Source organism: Garra rufa, unplaced genomic scaffold, assembly GCF_049309525.1.
Source record: "Garra rufa unplaced genomic scaffold, GarRuf1.0 hap1_unplaced_001, whole genome shotgun sequence".
Classification (NCBI taxonomy): Eukaryota; Metazoa; Chordata; class Actinopteri; order Cypriniformes; family Cyprinidae; genus Garra; species Garra rufa.
The window spans coordinates 23,871,124-23,892,684 of record NW_027394276.1 but is presented as its reverse complement, the minus strand read 5'-3'; positions in this window follow the sequence as shown (position 1 = coordinate 23,892,684).

Here is a 21,561-nt window from a genome sequence, read left to right as displayed (position 1 = left end):
TGGTTCAGGCAATGCAAGCTGAAACTCGGCCCAAAATTAAAATTGCAGTCTGTGCATGAATAAAACCTATTTTTCAACACAGAGAAACATATCTGAAGGTGTTAGAAGTGTTTTGCATGATTTTTGAAGTTAGAGCCTGAAATGTCAGTAAACGGCGTTTCAGCACATAACAAACTTGGTTCAGGCAATGCAAGCTGAAACTCGGTCCAAAATTAAAATTGCAGTCTGTGCATGAATAAAACCTATTTTGCAACACAGAGAAACAAATCTGAAGGTGTTAGAAGTGTTTTGCATGATTTTTGAAGTTAGAGCCTGAAATGTCAGAAAACGGCGTTTCAGCACATAACAAACTTGGTTCAGGCAATGCAAGCTGAAACTCGGTCCAAAATTAAAATTGCAGTCTGTGCATGAATAAAACCTATTTTTCAACACAGAGAAACATATCTGAAGGTGTTAGAAGTGTTTTGCATGATTTTTGAAGTTAGAGCCTGAAATGTCAGAAAACAGCGTTTCAGCACATAACAAACTTGGTTCTGGTAATGCAAGCTGAAACTCGGCCAAAAATTAAAATTGCAGTCTGTGCATGAATAAAACCTATTTTGCAACACAGAGAAACATATCTGAAGGTGTTAGAAGTGTTTTGCATGATTTTTGAAGTTAGAGCCTGAAATGTCAGAAAACAGCGTTTCAGCACTTAACAAACTTGGTTCTGGCAATGCAAGCTGAAACTCGGTCCAAAATTAAAATTGCAGTCTGTGCATGAATAAAACCTATTTTGCAACACAGAGAAACATATCTGAAGGTGTTAGAAGTGTTTTGCATGATTTTTGAAGTTAGAGCCTGAAATGTCAGAAAAAGGCTTTTCAGCACATAACAAACTTGGTTCTGGCAATGCAAGCTGAAACTCGGTCCAAAATTAAAATTGCAGTCTGTGCATGAATAAAACCTATTTTGCAACACAGAGAAACAAATCTGAAGGTGTTAGAAGTGTTTTGCATGATTTTTGAAGCTAGAGCCTGAAATGTCAGAAAAAGGCTTTTCAGCACATAACAAACTTGGTTCAGGCAATGCAAGCTGAAACTCGGCCCAAAATTAAAATTGCAGTCTGTGCATGAATAAAACCTATTTTGCAACACAGAGAAACATATCTGAAGGTGTTAGAAGTGTTTTGCATGATTTTTGAAGTTAGAGCCTGAAATGTCAGAAAACAGCGTTTCAGCACATAACAAACTTGGTTCTGGTAATAAAAGCTGAAACTCGGCCAAAAATTAAAATTGCAGTCTGTGCATGAATAAAACCTATTTTGCAACACAGAGAAACATATCTGAAGGTGTTAGAAGTGTTTTGCATGATTTTTGAAGTTAGAGCCTGAAATGTCAGAAAACGGCGTTTCAGCACATAACAAACTCGGTTCAGGCAATGCAAGCTGAAACTCGGCCAAAAATTAAAATTGCAGTCTGTGCATGAATAAAACCTATTTTGCAACACAGAGAAACATATCTGAAGGTGTTAGAAGTGTTTTGCATGATTTTTGAAGTTAGAGCCTGAAATGTCAGAAAAAGGCTTTTCAGCACATAACAAACTTGGTTCTGGCAATGCAAGCTGAAACTCGGCCCAAAATTAAAATTGCAGTCTGTGCATGAATAAAACCTATTTTGCAACACAGAGAAACATATCTGAAGGTGTTAGAAGTGTTTTGCATGATTTTTGAAGTTAGAGCCTGAAATGTCAGAAAACAGCGTTTCAGCACTTAACAAACTTGGTTCTGGCAATGCAAGCTGAAACTCGGTCCAAAATTAAAATTGCAGTCTGTGCATGAATAAAACCTATTTTGCAACACAGAGAAACATATCTGAAGGTGTTAGAAGTGTTTTGCATGATTTTTGAAGTTAGAGCCTGAAATGTCAGAAAACGGCGTTTTCAGCACATAACAAACTCGGTTCAGGCAATGCAAGCTGAAACTCGGCCAAAAATTAAAATTGCAGTCTGTGCATGAATAAAACCTATTTTTCAACACAGAGAAACATATCTGAAGGTGTTAGAAGTGTTTTGCATGATTTTTGAAGTTAGAGCCTGAAATGTCAGAAAACAGCGTTTCAGCACATAACAAACTTGGTTCAGGCAATGCAAGCTGAAACTCGGTCCAAAATTAAAATTGCAGTCTGTGCATGAATAAAACCTATTTTGCAACACAGAGAAACAAATCTGAAGGTGTTAGAAGTGTTTTGCATGATTTTTGAAGTTAGAGCCTGAAATGTCAGAAAACGGCGTTTCAGCACATAACAAACTTGGTTCAGGCAATGCAAGCTGAAACTCGGCCCAAAATTAAAATTGCAGTCTGTGCATGAATAAAACCTATTTTTCAACACAGAGAAACATATCTGAAGGTGTTAGAAGTGTTTTGCATGATTTTTGAAGTTAGAGCCTGAAATGTCAGAAAACGGCGTTTCAGCACATAACAAACTTGGTTCAGGCAATGCAAGCTGAAACTCGGTCCAAAATTAAAATTGCAGTCTGTGCATGAATAAAACCTATTTTTCAACACAGAGAAACATATCTGAAGGTGTTAGAAGTGTTTTGCATGATTTTTGAAGTTAGAGCCTGAAATGTCAGAAAACAGCGTTTCAGCACATAACAAACTTGGTTCTGGTAATGCAAGCTGAAACTCGGCCAAAAATTAAAATTGCAGTCTGTGCATGAATAGAACCTATTTTGCAACACAGAGAAACATATCTGAAGGTGTTAGAAGTGTTTTGCATGATTTTTGAAGTTAGAGCCTGAAATGTCAGAAAACAGCGTTTCAGCACTTAACAAACTTGGTTCTGGCAATGCAAGCTGAAACTCGGTCCAAAATTAAAATTGCAGTCTGTGCATGAATAAAACCTATTTTGCAACACAGAGAAACATATCTGAAGGTGTTAGAAGTGTTTTGCATGATTTTTGAAGTTAGAGCCTGAAATGTCAGAAAAAGGCTTTTCAGCACATAACAAACTTGGTTCTGGCAATGCAAGCTGAAACTCGGTCCAAAATTAAAATTGCAGTCTGTGCATGAATAAAACCTATTTTGCAACACAGAGAAACAAATCTGAAGGTGTTAGAAGTGTTTTGCATGATTTTTGAAGCTAGAGCCTGAAATGTCAGAAAAAGGCTTTTCAGCACATAACAAACTTGGTTCAGGCAATGCAAGCTGAAACTCGGCCCAAAATTAAAATTGCAGTCTGTGCATGAATAAAACCTATTTTGCAACACAGAGAAACATATCTGAAGGTGTTAGAAGTGTTTTGCATGATTTTTGAAGTTAGAGCCTGAAATGTCAGAAAACAGCGTTTCAGCACATAACAAACTTGGTTCTGGTAATAAAAGCTGAAACTCGGCCAAAAATTAAAATTGCAGTCTGTGCATGAATAAAACCTATTTTGCAACACAGAGAAACATATCTGAAGGTGTTAGAAGTGTTTTGCATGATTTTTGAAGTTAGAGCCTGAAATGTCAGAAAACGGCGTTTCAGCACATAACAAACTCGGTTCAGGCAATGCAAGCTGAAACTCGGCCAAAAATTAAAATTGCAGTCTGTGCATGAATAAAACCTATTTTGCAACACAGAGAAACATATCTGAAGGTGTTAGAAGTGTTTTGCATGATTTTTGAAGTTAGAGCCTGAAATGTCAGAAAAAGGCTTTTCAGCACATAACAAACTTGGTTCTGGCAATGCAAGCTGAAACTCGGCCCAAAATTAAAATTGCAGTCTGTGCATGAATAAAACCTATTTTGCAACACAGAGAAACATATCTGAAGGTGTTAGAAGTGTTTTGCATGATTTTTGAAGTTAGAGCCTGAAATGTCAGAAAACAGCGTTTCAGCACTTAACAAACTTGGTTCTGGCAATGCAAGCTGAAACTCGGTCCAAAATTAAAATTGCAGTCTGTGCATGAATAAAACCTATTTTGCAACACAGAGAAACATATCTGAAGGTGTTAGAAGTGTTTTGCATGATTTTTGAAGTTAGAGCCTGAAATGTCAGAAAACGGCGTTTTCAGCACATAACAAACTCGGTTCAGGCAATGCAAGCTGAAACTCGGCCAAAAATTAAAATTGCAGTCTGTGCATGAATAAAACCTATTTTTCAACACAGAGAAACATATCTGAAGGTGTTAGAAGTGTTTTGCATGATTTTTGAAGTTAGAGCCTGAAATGTCAGAAAACAGCGTTTCAGCACATAACAAACTTGGTTCTGGTAATAAAAGCTGAAACTCGGCCAAAAATTAAAATTGCAGTCTGTGCATGAATAAAACCTATTTTGCAACACAGAGAATCATATCTGAAGGTGTTAGAAGTGTTTTGCATGATTTTTGAAGTTAGAGCCTGAAATGTCAGAAAACCGCGTTTCAGCACATAACAAACTCGGTTCAGGCAATGCAAGCTGAAACTCGGCCAAAAATTAAAATTGCAGTCTGTGCATGAATAAAACCTATTTTTCAACACAGAGAAACATATCTGAAGGTGTTAGAAGTGTTTTGCATGATTTTTGAAGTTAGAGCCTGAAATGTCAGAAAACGGCGTTTCAGCACATAACAAACTTGGTTCAGGCAATGCAAGCTGAAACTCGGCCCAAAATTAAAATTGCAGTCTGTGCATGAATAAAACCTATTTTTCAACACAGAGAAACATATCTGAAGGTGTTAGAAGTGTTTTGCATGATTTTTGAAGTTAGAGCCTGAAATGTCAGAAAACGGCGTTTCAGCACATAACAAACTTGGTTCAGGCAATGCAAGCTGAAACTCGGTCCAAAATTAAAATTGCAGTCTGTGCATGAATAAAACCTATTTTGCAACACAGAGAAACAAATCTGAAGGTGTTAGAAGTGTTTTGCATGATTTTTGAAGTTAGAGCCTGAAATGTCAGAAAACGGCGTTTCAGCACATAACAAACTTGGTTCAGGCAATGCAAGCTGAAACTCGGCCCAAAATTAAAATTGCAGTCTGTGCATGAATAAAACCTATTTTTCAACACAGAGAAACATATCTGAAGGTGTTAGAAGTGTTTTGCATGATTTTTGAAGTTAGAGCCTGAAATGTCAGAAAACGGCGTTTCAGCACATAACAAACTTGGTTCAGGCAATGCAAGCTGAAACTCGGTCCAAAATTAAAATTGCAGTCTGTGAATGAATAAAACCTATTTTTCAACACAGAGAAACATATCTGAAGGTGTTAGAAGTGTTTTGCATGATTTTTGAAGTTAGAGCCTGAAATGTCAGAAAACAGCGTTTCAGCACATAACAAACTTGGTTCTGGTAATGCAAGCTGAAACTCGGCCAAAAATTAAAATTGCAGTCTGTGCATGAATAAAACCTATTTTGCAACACAGAGAAACATATCTGAAGGTGTTAGAAGTGTTTTGCATGATTTTTGAAGTTAGAGCCTGAAATGTCAGAAAACAGCGTTTCAGCACTTAACAAACTTGGTTCTGGCAATGCAAGCTGAAACTCGGTCCAAAATTAAAATTGCAGTCTGTGCATGAATAAAACCTATTTTGCAACACAGAGAAACATATCTGAAGGTGTTAGAAGTGTTTTGCATGATTTTTGAAGTTAGAGCCTGAAATGTCAGAAAAAGGCTTTTCAGCACATAACAAACTTGGTTCTGGCAATGCAAGCTGAAACTCGGCCCAAAATTAAAATAGCAGTCTGTGCATGAATAAAACCTATTTTGCAACACAGAGAAACATATCTGAAGGTGTTAGAAGTGTTTTGCATGATTTTTGAAGTTAGAGCCTGAAATGTCAGAAAACAGCGTTTCAGCACATAACAAACTTGGTTCTGGTAATGCAAGCTGAAACTCGGCCAAAAATTAAAATTGCAGTCTGTGCATGAATAAAACCTATTTTGCAACACAGAGAAACATATCTGAAGGTGTTAGAAGTGTTTTGCATGATTTTTGAAGTTAGAGCCTGAAATGTCAGAAAACAGCGTTTCAGCACTTAACAAACTTGGTTCTGGCAATGCAAGCTGAAACTCGGTCCAAAATTAAAATTGCAGTCTGTGCATGAATAAAACCTATTTTGCAACACAGAGAAACATATCTGAAGGTGTTAGAAGTGTTTTGCATGATTTTTGAAGTTAGAGCCTGAAATGTCAGAAAACGGCGTTTCAGCACATAACAAACTCGGTTCAGGCAATGCAAGCTGAAACTCGGCCAAAAATTAAAATTGCAGTCTGTGCATGAATAAAACCTATTTTTCAACACAGAGAAACATATCTGAAGGTGTTAGAAGTGTTTTGCATGATTTTTGAAGTTAGAGCCTGAAATGTCAGAAAACAGCGTTTCAGCACATAACAAACTTGGTTCTGGTAATAAAAGCTGAAACTCGGCCAAAAATTAAAATTGCAGTCTGTGCATGAATAAAACCTATTTTGCAACACAGAGAATCATATCTGAAGGTGTTAGAAGTGTTTTGCATGATTTTTGAAGTTAGAGCCTGAAATGTCAGAAAACCGCGTTTCAGCACATAACAAACTCGGTTCAGGCAATGCAAGCTGAAACTCGGCCAAAAAGTAAAATTGCAGTCTGTGCATGAATAAAACCTATTTTTCAACACAGAGAAACATATCTGAAGGTGTTAGAAGTGTTTTGCATGATTTTTGAAGTTAGAGCCTGAAATGTCAGAAAACGGCGTTTCAGCACATAACAAACTTGGTTCAGGCAATGCAAGCTGAAACTCGGCCCAAAATTAAAATTGCAGTCTGTGCATGAATAAAACCTATTTTTCAACACAGAGAAACATATCTGAAGGTGTTAGAAGTGTTTTGCATGATTTTTGAAGTTAGAGCCTGAAATGTCAGAAAACGGCGTTTCAGCACATAACAAACTTGGTTCAGGCAATGCAAGCTGAAACTCGGTCCAAAATTAAAATTGCAGTCTGTGCATGAATAAAACCTATTTTTCAACACAGAGAAACATATCTGAAGGTGTTAGAAGTGTTTTGCATGATTTTTGAAGTTAGAGCCTGAAATGTCAGAAAACAGCGTTTCAGCACATAACAAACTTGGTTCTGGTAATGCAAGCTGAAACTCGGCCAAAAATTAAAATTGCAGTCTGTGCATGAATAAAACCTATTTTGCAACACAGAGAAACATATCTGAAGGTGTTAGAAGTGTTTTGCATGATTTTTGAAGTTAGAGCCTGAAATGTCAGAAAACAGCGTTTCAGCACTTAACAAACTTGGTTCTGGCAATGCAAGCTGAAACTCGGTCCAAAATTAAAATTGCAGTCTGTGCATGAATAAAACCTATTTTGCAACACAGAGAAACATATCTGAAGGTGTTAGAAGTGTTTTGCATGATTTTTGAAGTTAGAGCCTGAAATGTCAGAAAAAGGCTTTTCAGCACATAACAAACTTGGTTCTGGCAATGCAAGCTGAAACTCGGTCCAAAATTAAAATTGCAGTCTGTGCATGAATAAAACCTATTTTGCAACACAGAGAAACAAATCTGAAGGTGTTAGAAGTGTTTTGCATGATTTTTGAAGCTAGAGCCTGAAATGTCAGAAAAAGGCTTTTCAGCACATAACAAACTTGGTTCAGGCAATGCAAGCTGAAACTCGGCCCAAAATTAAAATTGCAGTCTGTGCATGAATAAAACCTATTTTGCAACACAGAGAAACATATCTGAAGGTGTTAGAAGTGTTTTGCATGATTTTTGAAGTTAGAGCCTGAAATGTCAGAAAAAGGCTTTTCAGCACATAACAAACTTGGTTCTGGCAATGCAAGCTGAAACTCGGCCCAAAATTAAAATTGCAGTCTGTGCATGAATAAAACCTATTTTGCAACACAGAGAAACATATCTGAAGGTGTTAGAAGTGTTTTGCATGATTTTTGAAGTTAGAGCCTGAAATGTCAGAAAACAGCGTTTCAGCACTTAACAAACTTGGTTCTGGCAATGCAAGCTGAAACTCGGTCCAAAATTAAAATTGCAGTCTGTGCATGAATAAAACCTATTTTGCAACACAGAGAAACATATCTGAAGGTGTTAGAAGTGTTTTGCATGATTTTTGAAGTTAGAGCCTGAAATGTCAGAAAACGGCGTTTTCAGCACATAACAAACTCGGTTCAGGCAATGCAAGCTGAAACTCGGCCAAAAATTAAAATTGCAGTCTGTGCATGAATAAAACCTATTTTTCAACACAGAGAAACATATCTGAAGGTGTTAGAAGTGTTTTGCATGATTTTTGAAGTTAGAGCCTGAAATGTCAGAAAACAGCGTTTCAGCACATAACAAACTTGGTTCTGGTAATAAAAGCTGAAACTCGGCCAAAAATTAAAATTGCAGTCTGTGCATGAATAAAACCTATTTTGCAACACAGAGAATCATATCTGAAGGTGTTAGAAGTGTTTTGCATGATTTTTGAAGTTAGAGCCTGAAATGTCAGAAAACGGCGTTTCAGCACATAACAAACTTGGTTCAGGCAATGCAAGCTGAAACTCGGCCCAAAATTAAAATTGCAGTCTGTGCATGAATAAAACCTATTTTTCAACACAGAGAAACATATCTGAAGGTGTTAGAAGTGTTTTGCATGATTTTTGAAGTTAGAGCCTGAAATGTCAGAAAACGGCGTTTCAGCACATAACAAACTTGGTTCAGGCAATGCAAGCTGAAACTCGGTCCAAAATTAAAATTGCAGTCTGTGCATGAATAAAACCTATTTTGCAACACAGAGAAACAAATCTGAAGGTGTTAGAAGTGTTTTGCATGATTTTTGAAGTTAGAGCCTGAAATGTCAGAAAACGGCGTTTCAGCACATAACAAACTTGGTTCAGGCAATGCAAGCTGAAACTCGGCCCAAAATTAAAATTGCAGTCTGTGCATGAATAAAACCTATTTTTCAACACAGAGAAACATATCTGAAGGTGTTAGAAGTGTTTTGCATGATTTTTGAAGTTAGAGCCTGAAATGTCAGAAAACGGCGTTTCAGCACATAACAAACTTGGTTCAGGCAATGCAAGCTGAAACTCGGTCCAAAATTAAAATTGCAGTCTGTGCATGAATAAAACCTATTTTTCAACACAGAGAAACATATCTGAAGGTGTTAGAAGTGTTTTGCATGATTTTTGAAGTTAGAGCCTGAAATGTCAGAAAACAGCGTTTCAGCACATAACAAACTTGGTTCTGGTAATGCAAGCTGAAACTCGGCCAAAAATTAAAATTGCAGTCTGTGCATGAATAAAACCTATTTTGCAACACAGAGAAACATATCTGAAGGTGTTAGAAGTGTTTTGCATGATTTTTGAAGTTAGAGCCTGAAATGTCAGAAAACAGCGTTTCAGCACTTAACAAACTTGGTTCTGGCAATGCAAGCTGAAACTCGGTCCAAAATTAAAATTGCAGTCTGTGCATGAATAAAACCTATTTTGCAACACAGAGAAACATATCTGAAGGTGTTAGAAGTGTTTTGCATGATTTTTGAAGTTAGAGCCTGAAATGTCAGAAAAAGGCTTTTCAGCACATAACAAACTTGGTTCTGGCAATGCAAGCTGAAACTCGGCCCAAAATTAAAATAGCAGTCTGTGCATGAATAAAACCTATTTTGCAACACAGAGAAACATATCTGAAGGTGTTAGAAGTGTTTTGCATGATTTTTGAAGTTAGAGCCTGAAATGTCAGAAAACAGCGTTTCAGCACATAACAAACTTGGTTCTGGTAATGCAAGCTGAAACTCGGCCAAAAATTAAAATTGCAGTCTGTGCATGAATAAAACCTATTTTGCAACACAGAGAAACATATCTGAAGGTGTTAGAAGTGTTTTGCATGATTTTTGAAGTTAGAGCCTGAAATGTCAGAAAAAGGCTTTTCAGCACATAACAAACTTGGTTCTGGCAATGCAAGCTGAAACTCGGCCCAAAATTAAAATTGCAGTCTGTGCATGAATAAAACCTATTTTGCAACACAGAGAAACATATCTGAAGGTGTTAGAAGTGTTTTGCATGATTTTTGAAGTTAGAGCCTGAAATGTCAGAAAACAGCGTTTCAGCACTTAACAAACTTGGTTCTGGCAATGCAAGCTGAAACTCGGTCCAAAATTAAAATTGCAGTCTGTGCATGAATAAAACCTATTTTGCAACACAGAGAAACATATCTGAAGGTGTTAGAAGTGTTTTGCATGATTTTTGAAGTTAGAGCCTGAAATGTCAGAAAACGGCGTTTTCAGCACATAACAAACTCGGTTCAGGCAATGCAAGCTGAAACTCGGCCAAAAATTAAAATTGCAGTCTGTGCATGAATAAAACCTATTTTTCAACACAGAGAAACATATCTGAAGGTGTTAGAAGTGTTTTGCATGATTTTTGAAGTTAGAGCCTGAAATGTCAGAAAACAGCGTTTCAGCACATAACAAACTTGGTTCTGGTAATAAAAGCTGAAACTCGGCCAAAAATTAAAATTGCAGTCTGTGCATGAATAAAACCTATTTTGCAACACAGAGAATCATATCTGAAGGTGTTAGAAGTGTTTTGCATGATTTTTGAAGTTAGAGCCTGAAATGTCAGAAAACCGCGTTTCAGCACATAACAAACTCGGTTCAGGCAATGCAAGCTGAAACTCGGCCCAAAATTAAAATTGCAGTCTGTGCATGAATAAAACCTATTTTTCAACACAGAGAAACATATCTGAAGGTGTTAGAAGTGTTTTGCATGATTTTTGAAGTTAGAGCCTGAAATGTCAGAAAACGGCGTTTCAGCACATAACAAACTTGGTTCAGGCAATGCAAGCTGAAACTCGGTCCAAAATTAAAATTGCAGTCTGTGAATGAATAAAACCTATTTTTCAACACAGAGAAACATATCTGAAGGTGTTAGAAGTGTTTTGCATGATTTTTGAAGTTAGAGCCTGAAATGTCAGAAAACAGCGTTTCAGCACATAACAAACTTGGTTCTGGTAATGCAAGCTGAAACTCGGCCAAAAATTAAAATTGCAGTCTGTGCATGAATAAAACCTATTTTGCAACACAGAGAAACATATCTGAAGGTGTTAGAAGTGTTTTGCATGATTTTTGAAGTTAGAGCCTGAAATGTCAGAAAACAGCGTTTCAGCACTTAACAAACTTGGTTCTGGCAATGCAAGCTGAAACTCGGTCCAAAATTAAAATTGCAGTCTGTGCATGAATAAAACCTATTTTGCAACACAGAGAAACATATCTGAAGGTGTTAGAAGTGTTTTGCATGATTTTTGAAGTTAGAGCCTGAAATGTCAGAAAAAGGCTTTTCAGCACATAACAAACTTGGTTCTGGCAATGCAAGCTGAAACTCGGCCCAAAATTAAAATAGCAGTCTGTGCATGAATAAAACCTATTTTGCAACACAGAGAAACATATCTGAAGGTGTTAGAAGTGTTTTGCATGATTTTTGAAGTTAGAGCCTGAAATGTCAGAAAACAGCGTTTCAGCACATAACAAACTTGGTTCTGGTAATGCAAGCTGAAACTCGGCCAAAAATTAAAATTGCAGTCTGTGCATGAATAAAACCTATTTTGCAACACAGAGAAACATATCTGAAGGTGTTAGAAGTGTTTTGCATGATTTTTGAAGTTAGAGCCTGAAATGTCAGAAAACAGCGTTTCAGCACTTAACAAACTTGGTTCTGGCAATGCAAGCTGAAACTCGGTCCAAAATTAAAATTGCAGTCTGTGCATGAATAAAACCTATTTTGCAACACAGAGAAACATATCTGAAGGTGTTAGAAGTGTTTTGCATGATTTTTGAAGTTAGAGCCTGAAATGTCAGAAAACGGCGTTTCAGCACATAACAAACTCGGTTCAGGCAATGCAAGCTGAAACTCGGCCAAAAATTAAAATTGCAGTCTGTGCATGAATAAAACCTATTTTTCAACACAGAGAAACATATCTGAAGGTGTTAGAAGTGTTTTGCATGATTTTTGAAGTTAGAGCCTGAAATGTCAGAAAACAGCGTTTCAGCACATAACAAACTTGGTTCTGGTAATAAAAGCTGAAACTCGGCCAAAAATTAAAATTGCAGTCTGTGCATGAATAAAACCTATTTTGCAACACAGAGAATCATATCTGAAGGTGTTAGAAGTGTTTTGCATGATTTTTGAAGTTAGAGCCTGAAATGTCAGAAAACCGCGTTTCAGCACATAACAAACTCGGTTCAGGCAATGCAAGCTGAAACTCGGCCAAAAAGTAAAATTGCAGTCTGTGCATGAATAAAACCTATTTTTCAACACAGAGAAACATATCTGAAGGTGTTAGAAGTGTTTTGCATGATTTTTGAAGTTAGAGCCTGAAATGTCAGAAAACGGCGTTTCAGCACATAACAAACTTGGTTCAGGCAATGCAAGCTGAAACTCGGCCCAAAATTAAAATTGCAGTCTGTGCATGAATAAAACCTATTTTTCAACACAGAGAAACATATCTGAAGGTGTTAGAAGTGTTTTGCATGATTTTTGAAGTTAGAGCCTGAAATGTCAGAAAACGGCGTTTCAGCACATAACAAACTTGGTTCAGGCAATGCAAGCTGAAACTCGGTCCAAAATTAAAATTGCAGTCTGTGCATGAATAAAACCTATTTTTCAACACAGAGAAACATATCTGAAGGTGTTAGAAGTGTTTTGCATGATTTTTGAAGTTAGAGCCTGAAATGTCAGAAAACAGCGTTTCAGCACATAACAAACTTGGTTCTGGTAATGCAAGCTGAAACTCGGCCAAAAATTAAAATTGCAGTCTGTGCATGAATAAAACCTATTTTGCAACACAGAGAAACATATCTGAAGGTGTTAGAAGTGTTTTGCATGATTTTTGAAGTTAGAGCCTGAAATGTCAGAAAACAGCGTTTCAGCACTTAACAAACTTGGTTCTGGCAATGCAAGCTGAAACTCGGTCCAAAATTAAAATTGCAGTCTGTGCATGAATAAAACCTATTTTGCAACACAGAGAAACATATCTGAAGGTGTTAGAAGTGTTTTGCATGATTTTTGAAGTTAGAGCCTGAAATGTCAGAAAAAGGCTTTTCAGCACATAACAAACTTGGTTCTGGCAATGCAAGCTGAAACTCGGTCCAAAATTAAAATTGCAGTCTGTGCATGAATAAAACCTATTTTGCAACACAGAGAAACAAATCTGAAGGTGTTAGAAGTGTTTTGCATGATTTTTGAAGCTAGAGCCTGAAATGTCAGAAAAAGGCTTTTCAGCACATAACAAACTTGGTTCAGGCAATGCAAGCTGAAACTCGGCCCAAAATTAAAATTGCAGTCTGTGCATGAATAAAACCTATTTTGCAACACAGAGAAACATATCTGAAGGTGTTAGAAGTGTTTTGCATGATTTTTGAAGTTAGAGCCTGAAATGTCAGAAAAAGGCTTTTCAGCACATAACAAACTTGGTTCTGGCAATGCAAGCTGAAACTCGGCCCAAAATTAAAATTGCAGTCTGTGCATGAATAAAACCTATTTTGCAACACAGAGAAACATATCTGAAGGTGTTAGAAGTGTTTTGCATGATTTTTGAAGTTAGAGCCTGAAATGTCAGAAAACAGCGTTTCAGCACTTAACAAACTTGGTTCTGGCAATGCAAGCTGAAACTCGGTCCAAAATTAAAATTGCAGTCTGTGCATGAATAAAACCTATTTTGCAACACAGAGAAACATATCTGAAGGTGTTAGAAGTGTTTTGCATGATTTTTGAAGTTAGAGCCTGAAATGTCAGAAAACGGCGTTTTCAGCACATAACAAACTCGGTTCAGGCAATGCAAGCTGAAACTCGGCCAAAAATTAAAATTGCAGTCTGTGCATGAATAAAACCTATTTTTCAACACAGAGAAACATATCTGAAGGTGTTAGAAGTGTTTTGCATGATTTTTGAAGTTAGAGCCTGAAATGTCAGAAAACAGCGTTTCAGCACATAACAAACTTGGTTCTGGTAATAAAAGCTGAAACTCGGCCAAAAATTAAAATTGCAGTCTGTGCATGAATAAAACCTATTTTGCAACACAGAGAATCATATCTGAAGGTGTTAGAAGTGTTTTGCATGATTTTTGAAGTTAGAGCCTGAAATGTCAGAAAACGGCGTTTCAGCACATAACAAACTTGGTTCAGGCAATGCAAGCTGAAACTCGGCCCAAAATTAAAATTGCAGTCTGTGCATGAATAAAACCTATTTTTCAACACAGAGAAACATATCTGAAGGTGTTAGAAGTGTTTTGCATGATTTTTGAAGTTAGAGCCTGAAATGTCAGAAAACGGCGTTTCAGCACATAACAAACTTGGTTCAGGCAATGCAAGCTGAAACTCGGTCCAAAATTAAAATTGCAGTCTGTGCATGAATAAAACCTATTTTGCAACACAGAGAAACAAATCTGAAGGTGTTAGAAGTGTTTTGCATGATTTTTGAAGTTAGAGCCTGAAATGTCAGAAAACGGCGTTTCAGCACATAACAAACTTGGTTCAGGCAATGCAAGCTGAAACTCGGCCCAAAATTAAAATTGCAGTCTGTGCATGAATAAAACCTATTTTTCAACACAGAGAAACATATCTGAAGGTGTTAGAAGTGTTTTGCATGATTTTTGAAGTTAGAGCCTGAAATGTCAGAAAACGGCGTTTCAGCACATAACAAACTTGGTTCAGGCAATGCAAGCTGAAACTCGGTCCAAAATTAAAATTGCAGTCTGTGCATGAATAAAACCTATTTTTCAACACAGAGAAACATATCTGAAGGTGTTAGAAGTGTTTTGCATGATTTTTGAAGTTAGAGCCTGAAATGTCAGAAAACAGCGTTTCAGCACATAACAAACTTGGTTCTGGTAATGCAAGCTGAAACTCGGCCAAAAATTAAAATTGCAGTCTGTGCATGAATAAAACCTATTTTGCAACACAGAGAAACATATCTGAAGGTGTTAGAAGTGTTTTGCATGATTTTTGAAGTTAGAGCCTGAAATGTCAGAAAACAGCGTTTCAGCACTTAACAAACTTGGTTCTGGCAATGCAAGCTGAAACTCGGTCCAAAATTAAAATTGCAGTCTGTGCATGAATAAAACCTATTTTGCAACACAGAGAAACATATCTGAAGGTGTTAGAAGTGTTTTGCATGATTTTTGAAGTTAGAGCCTGAAATGTCAGAAAAAGGCTTTTCAGCACATAACAAACTTGGTTCTGGCAATGCAAGCTGAAACTCGGCCCAAAATTAAAATAGCAGTCTGTGCATGAATAAAACCTATTTTGCAACACAGAGAAACATATCTGAAGGTGTTAGAAGTGTTTTGCATGATTTTTGAAGTTAGAGCCTGAAATGTCAGAAAACAGCGTTTCAGCACATAACAAACTTGGTTCTGGTAAAGCAAGCTGAAACTCGGCCAAAAATTAAAATTGCAGTCTGTGCATGAATAAAACCTATTTTGCAACACAGAGAAACATATCTGAAGGTGTTAGAAGTGTTTTGCATGATTTTTGAAGTTAGAGCCTGAAATGTCAGAAAACAGCGTTTCAGCACTTAACAAACTTGGTTCTGGCAATGCAAGCTGAAACTCGGTCCAAAATTAAAATTGCAGTCTGTGCATGAATAAAACCTATTTTGCAACACAGAGAAACATATCTGAAGGTGTTAGAAGTGTTTTGCATGATTTTTGAAGTTAGAGCCTGAAATGTCAGAAAACGGCGTTTCAGCACATAACAAACTCGGTTCAGGCAATGCAAGCTGAAACTCGGCCAAAAATTAAAATTGCAGTCTGTGCATGAATAAAACCTATTTTTCAACACAGAGAAACATATCTGAAGGTGTTAGAAGTGTTTTGCATGATTTTTGAAGTTAGAGCCTGAAATGTCAGAAAACAGCGTTTCAGCACATAACAAACTTGGTTCTGGTAATAAAAGCTGAAACTCGGCCAAAAATTAAAATTGCAGTCTGTGCATGAATAAAACCTATTTTGCAACACAGAGAATCATATCTGAAGGTGTTAGAAGTGTTTTGCATGATTTTTGAAGTTAGAGCCTGAAATGTCAGAAAACCGCGTTTCAGCACATAACAAACTCGGTTCAGGCAATGCAAGCTGAAACTCGGCTAAAAAGTAAAATTGCAGTCTGTGCATGAATAAAACCTATTTTTCAACACAGAGAAACATATCTGAAGGTGTTAGAAGTGTTTTGCATGATTTTTGAAGTTAGAGCCTGAAATGTCAGAAAACGGCGTTTCAGCACATAACAAACTTGGTTCAGGCAATGCAAGCTGAAACTCGGCCCAAAATTAAAATTGCAGTCTGTGCATGAATAAAACCTATTTTGCAACACAGAGAAACAAATCTGAAGGTGTTAGAAGTGTTTTGCATGATTTTTGAAGTTAGAGCCTGAAATGTCAGAAAACGGCGTTTCAGCACATAACAAACTTGGTTCAGGCAATGCAAGCTGAAACTCGGCCCAAAATTAAAATTGCAGTCTGTGCATGAATAAAACCTATTTTTCAACACAGAGAAACATATCTGAAGGTGTTAGAAGTGTTTTGCATGATTTTTGAAGTTAGAGCCTGAAATGTCAGAAAACGGCGTTTCAGCACATAACAAACTTGGTTCAGGCAATGCAAGCTGAAACTCGGTCCAAAATTAAAATTGCAGTCTGTGCATGAATAAAACCTATTTTTCAACACAGAGAAACATATCTGAAGGTGTTAGAAGTGTTTTGCATGATTTTTGAAGTTAGAGCCTGAAATGTCAGAAAACAGCGTTTCAGCACATAACAAACTTGGTTCTGGTAATGCAAGCTGAAACTCGGCCAAAAATTAAAATTGCAGTCTGTGCATGAATAAAACCTATTTTGCAACACAGAGAAACATATCTGAAGGTGTTAGAAGTGTTTTGCATGATTTTTGAAGTTAGAGCCTGAAATGTCAGAAAACAGCGTTTCAGCACTTAACAAACTTGGTTCTGGCAATGCAAGCTGAAACTCGGTCCAAAATTAAAATTGCAGTCTGTGCATGAATAAAACCTATTTTGCAACACAGAGAAACATATCTGAAGGTGTTAGAAGTGTTTTGCATGATTTTTGAAGTTAGAGCCTGAAATGTCAGAAAAAGGCTTTTCAGCACATAACAAACTTGGTTCTGGCAATGCAAGCTGAAACTCGGCCCAAAATTAAAATAGCAGTCTGTGCATGAATAAAACCTATTTTGCAACACAGAGAAACATATCTGAAGGTGTTAGAAGTGTTTTGCATGATTTTTGAAGTTAGAGCCTGAAATGTCAGAAAACAGCGTTTCAGCACATAACAAACTTGGTTCTGGTAATGCAAGCTGAAACTCGGCCAAAAATTAAAATTGCAGTCTGTGCATGAATAAAACCTATTTTGCAACACAGAGAAACATATCTGAAGGTGTTAGAAGTGTTTTGCATGATTTTTGAAGTTAGAGCCTGAAATGTCAGAAAACAGCGTTTCAGCACTTAACAAACTTGGTTCTGGCAATGCAAGCTGAAACTCGGTCCAAAATTAAAATTGCAGTCTGTGCATGAATAAAACCTATTTTGCAACACAGAGAAACATATCTGAAGGTGTTAGAAGTGTTTTGCATGATTTTTGAAGTTAGAGCCTGAAATGTCAGAAAACGGCGTTTCAGCACATAACAAACTCGGTTCAGGCAATGCAAGCTGAAACTCGGCCAAAAATTAAAATTGCAGTCTGTGCATGAATAAAACCTATTTTTCAACACAGAGAAACATATCTGAAGGTGTTAGAAGTGTTTTGCATGATTTTTGAAGTTAGAGCCTGAAATGTCAGAAAACAGCGTTTCAGCACATAACAAACTTGGTTCTGGTAATAAAAGCTGAAACTCGGCCAAAAATTAAAATTGCAGTCTGTGCATGAATAAAACCTATTTTGCAACACAGAGAATCATATCTGAAGGTGTTAGAAGTGTTTTGCATGATTTTTGAAGTTAGAGCCTGAAATGTCAGAAAACCGCGTTTCAGCACATAACAAACTCGGTTCAGGCAATGCAAGCTGAAACTCGGCCAAAAAGTAAAATTGCAGTCTGTGCATGAATAAAACCTATTTTTCAACACAGAGAAACATATCTGAAGGTGTTAGAAGTGTTTTGCATGATTTTTGAAGTTAGAGCCTGAAATGTCAGAAAACGGCGTTTCAGCACATAACAAACTTGGTTCAGGCAATGCAAGCTGAAACTCGGCCCAAAATTAAAATTGCAGTCTGTGCATGAATAAAACCTATTTTTCAACACAGAGAAACATATCTGAAGGTGTTAGAAGTGTTTTGCATGATTTTTGAAGTTAGAGCCTGAAATGTCAGAAAACGGCGTTTCAGCACATAACAAACTTGGTTCAGGCAATGCAAGCTGAAACTCGGTCCAAAATTAAAATTGCAGTCTGTGCATGAATAAAACCTATTTTTCAACACAGAGAAACATATCTGAAGGTGTTAGAAGTGTTTTGCATGATTTTTGAAGTTAGAGCCTGAAATGTCAGAAAACAGCGTTTCAGCACATAACAAACTTGGTTCTGGTAATAAAAGCTGAAACTCGGCCAAAAATTAAAATTGCAGTCTGTGCATGAATAAAACCTATTTTGCAACACAGAGAATCATATCTGAAGGTGTTAGAAGTGTTTTGCATGATTTTTGAAGTTAGAGCCTGAAATGTCAGAAAACGGCGTTTCAGCACATAACAAACTTGGTTCAGGCAATGCAAGCTGAAACTCGGCCCAAAATTAAAATTGCAGTCTGTGCATGAATAAAACCTATTTTTCAACACAGAGAAACATATCTGAAGGTGTTAGAAGTGTTTTGCATGATTTTTGAAGTTAGAGCCTGAAATGTCAGAAAACGGCGTTTCAGCACATAACAAACTTGGTTCAGGCAATGCAAGCTGAAACTCGGTCCAAAATTAAAATTGCAGTCTGTGCATGAATAAAACCTATTTTGCAACACAGAGAAACAAATCTGAAGGTGTTAGAAGTGTTTTGCATGATTTTTGAAGTTAGAGCCTGAAATGTCAGAAAACGGCGTTTCAGCACATAACAAACTTGGTTCAGGCAATGCAAGCTGAAACTCGGCCCAAAATTAAAATTGCAGTCTGTGCATGAATAAAACCTATTTTTCAACACAGAGAAACATATCTGAAGGTGTTAGAAGTGTTTTGCATGATTTTTGAAGTTAGAGCCTGAAATGTCAGAAAACGGCGTTTCAGCACATAACAAACTTGGTTCAGGCAATGCAAGCTGAAACTCGGTCCAAAATTAAAATTGCAGTCTGTGCATGAATAAAACCTATTTTTCAACACAGAGAAACATATCTGAAGGTGTTAGAAGTGTTTTGCATGATTTTTGAAGTTAGAGCCTGAAATGTCAGAAAACAGCGTTTCAGCACATAACAAACTTGGTTCTGGTAATGCAAGCTGAAACTCGGCCAAAAATTAAAATTGCAGTCTGTGCATGAATAAAACCTATTTTGCAACACAGAGAAACATATCTGAAGGTGTTAGAAGTGTTTTGCATGATTTTTGAAGTTAGAGCCTGAAATGTCAGAAAACAGCGTTTCAGCACTTAACAAACTTGGTTCTGGCAATGCAAGCTGATACTCGGTCCAAAATTAAAATTGCAGTCTGTGCATGAATAAAACCTATTTTGCAACACAGAGAAACATATCTGAAGGTGTTAGAAGTGTTTTGCATGATTTTTGAAGTTAGAGCCTGAAATGTCAGAAAAAGGCTTTTCAGCACATAACAAACTTGGTTCTGGCAATGCAAGCTGAAACTCGGCCCAAAATTAAAATAGCAGTCTGTGCATGAATAAAACCTATTTTTCAACACAGAGAAACATATCTGAAGGTGTTAGAAGTGTTTTGCATGATTTTTGAAGTTAGAGCCTGAAATGTCAGAAAACAGCGTTTCAGCACATAACAAACTTGGTTCTGGTAATGCAAGCTGAAACTCGGCCAAAAATTAAAATTGCAGTCTGTGCATGAATAAAACCTATTTTGCAACACAGAGAAACATATCTGAAGGTGTTAGAAGTGTTTTGCATGATTTTTGAAGTTAGAGCCTGAAATGTCAGAAAACAGCGTTTCAGCACTTAACAAACTTGGTTCTGGCAATGCAAGCTGAAACTCGGTCCAAAATTAAAATTGCAGTCTGTGCATGAATAAAACCTATTTTGCAACACAGAGAAACATATCTGAAGGTGTTAGAAGTGTTTTGCATGATTTTTGAAGTTAGAGCCTGAAATGTCAGAAAACGGCGTTTCAGCACATAACAAACTCGGTTCAGGCAATGCAAGCTGAAACTCGGCCAAAAATTAAAATTGCAGTCTGTGCATGAATAAAACCTATTTTTCAACACAGAGAAACATATCTGAAGGTGTTAGAAGTGTTTTGCATGATTTTTGAAGTTAGAGCCTGAAATGTCAGAAAACAGCGTTTCAGCACATAACAAACTTGGTTCTGGTAATAAAAGCTGAAACTCGGCCAAAAATTAAAATTGCAGTCTGTGCATGAATAAAACCTATTTTGCAACACAGAGAATCATATCTGAAGGTGTTAGAAGTGTTTTGCATGATTTTTGAAGTTAGAGCCTGAAATGTCAGAAAACCGCGTTTCAGCACATAACAAACTCGGTTCAGGCAATGCAAGCTGAAACTCGGCCAAAAAGTAAAATTGCAGTCTGTGCATGAATAAAACCTATTTTTCAACACAGAGAAACATATCTGAAGGTGTTAGAAGTGTTTTGCATGATTTTTGAAGTTAGAGCCTGAAATGTCAGAAAACGGCGTTTCAGCACATAACAAACTTGGTTCAGGCAATGCAAGCTGAAACTCGGCCCAAAATTAAAATTGCAGTCTGTGCATGAATAAAACCTATTTTGCAACACAGAGAAACAAATCTGAAGGTGTTAGAAGTGTTTTGCATGATTTTTGAAGTTAGAGCCTGAAATGTCAGAAAACGGCGTTTCAGCACATAACAAACTTGGTTCAGGCAATGCAAGCTGAAACTCGGCCCAAAATTAAAATTGCAGTCTGTGCATGAATAAAACCTATTTTTCAACACAGAGAAACATATCTGAAGGTGTTAGAAGTGTTTTGCATGATTTTTGAAGTTAGAGCCTGAAATGTCAGAAAACGGCGTTTCAGCACATAACAAACTTGGTTCAGGCAATGCAAGCTGAAACTCGGTCCAAAATTAAAATTGCAGTCTGTGCATGAATAAAACCTATTTTTCAACACAGAGAAACATATCTGAAGGTGTTAGAAGTGTTTTGCATGATTTTTGAAGTTAGAGCCTGAAATGTCAGAAAACAGCGTTTCAGCACATAACAAACTTGGTTCTGGTAATGCAAGCTGAAACTCGGCCAAAAATTAAAATTGCAGTCTGTGCATGAATAAAACCTATTTTGCAACACAGAGAAACATATCTGAAGGTGTTAGAAGTGTTTTGCATGATTTTTGAAGTTAGAGCCTGAAATGTCAGAAAACAGCGTTTCAGCACTTAACAAACTTGGTTCTGGCAATGCAAGCTGAAACTCGGTCCAAAATTAAAATTGCAGTCTGTGCATGAATAAAACCTATTTTGCAACACAGAG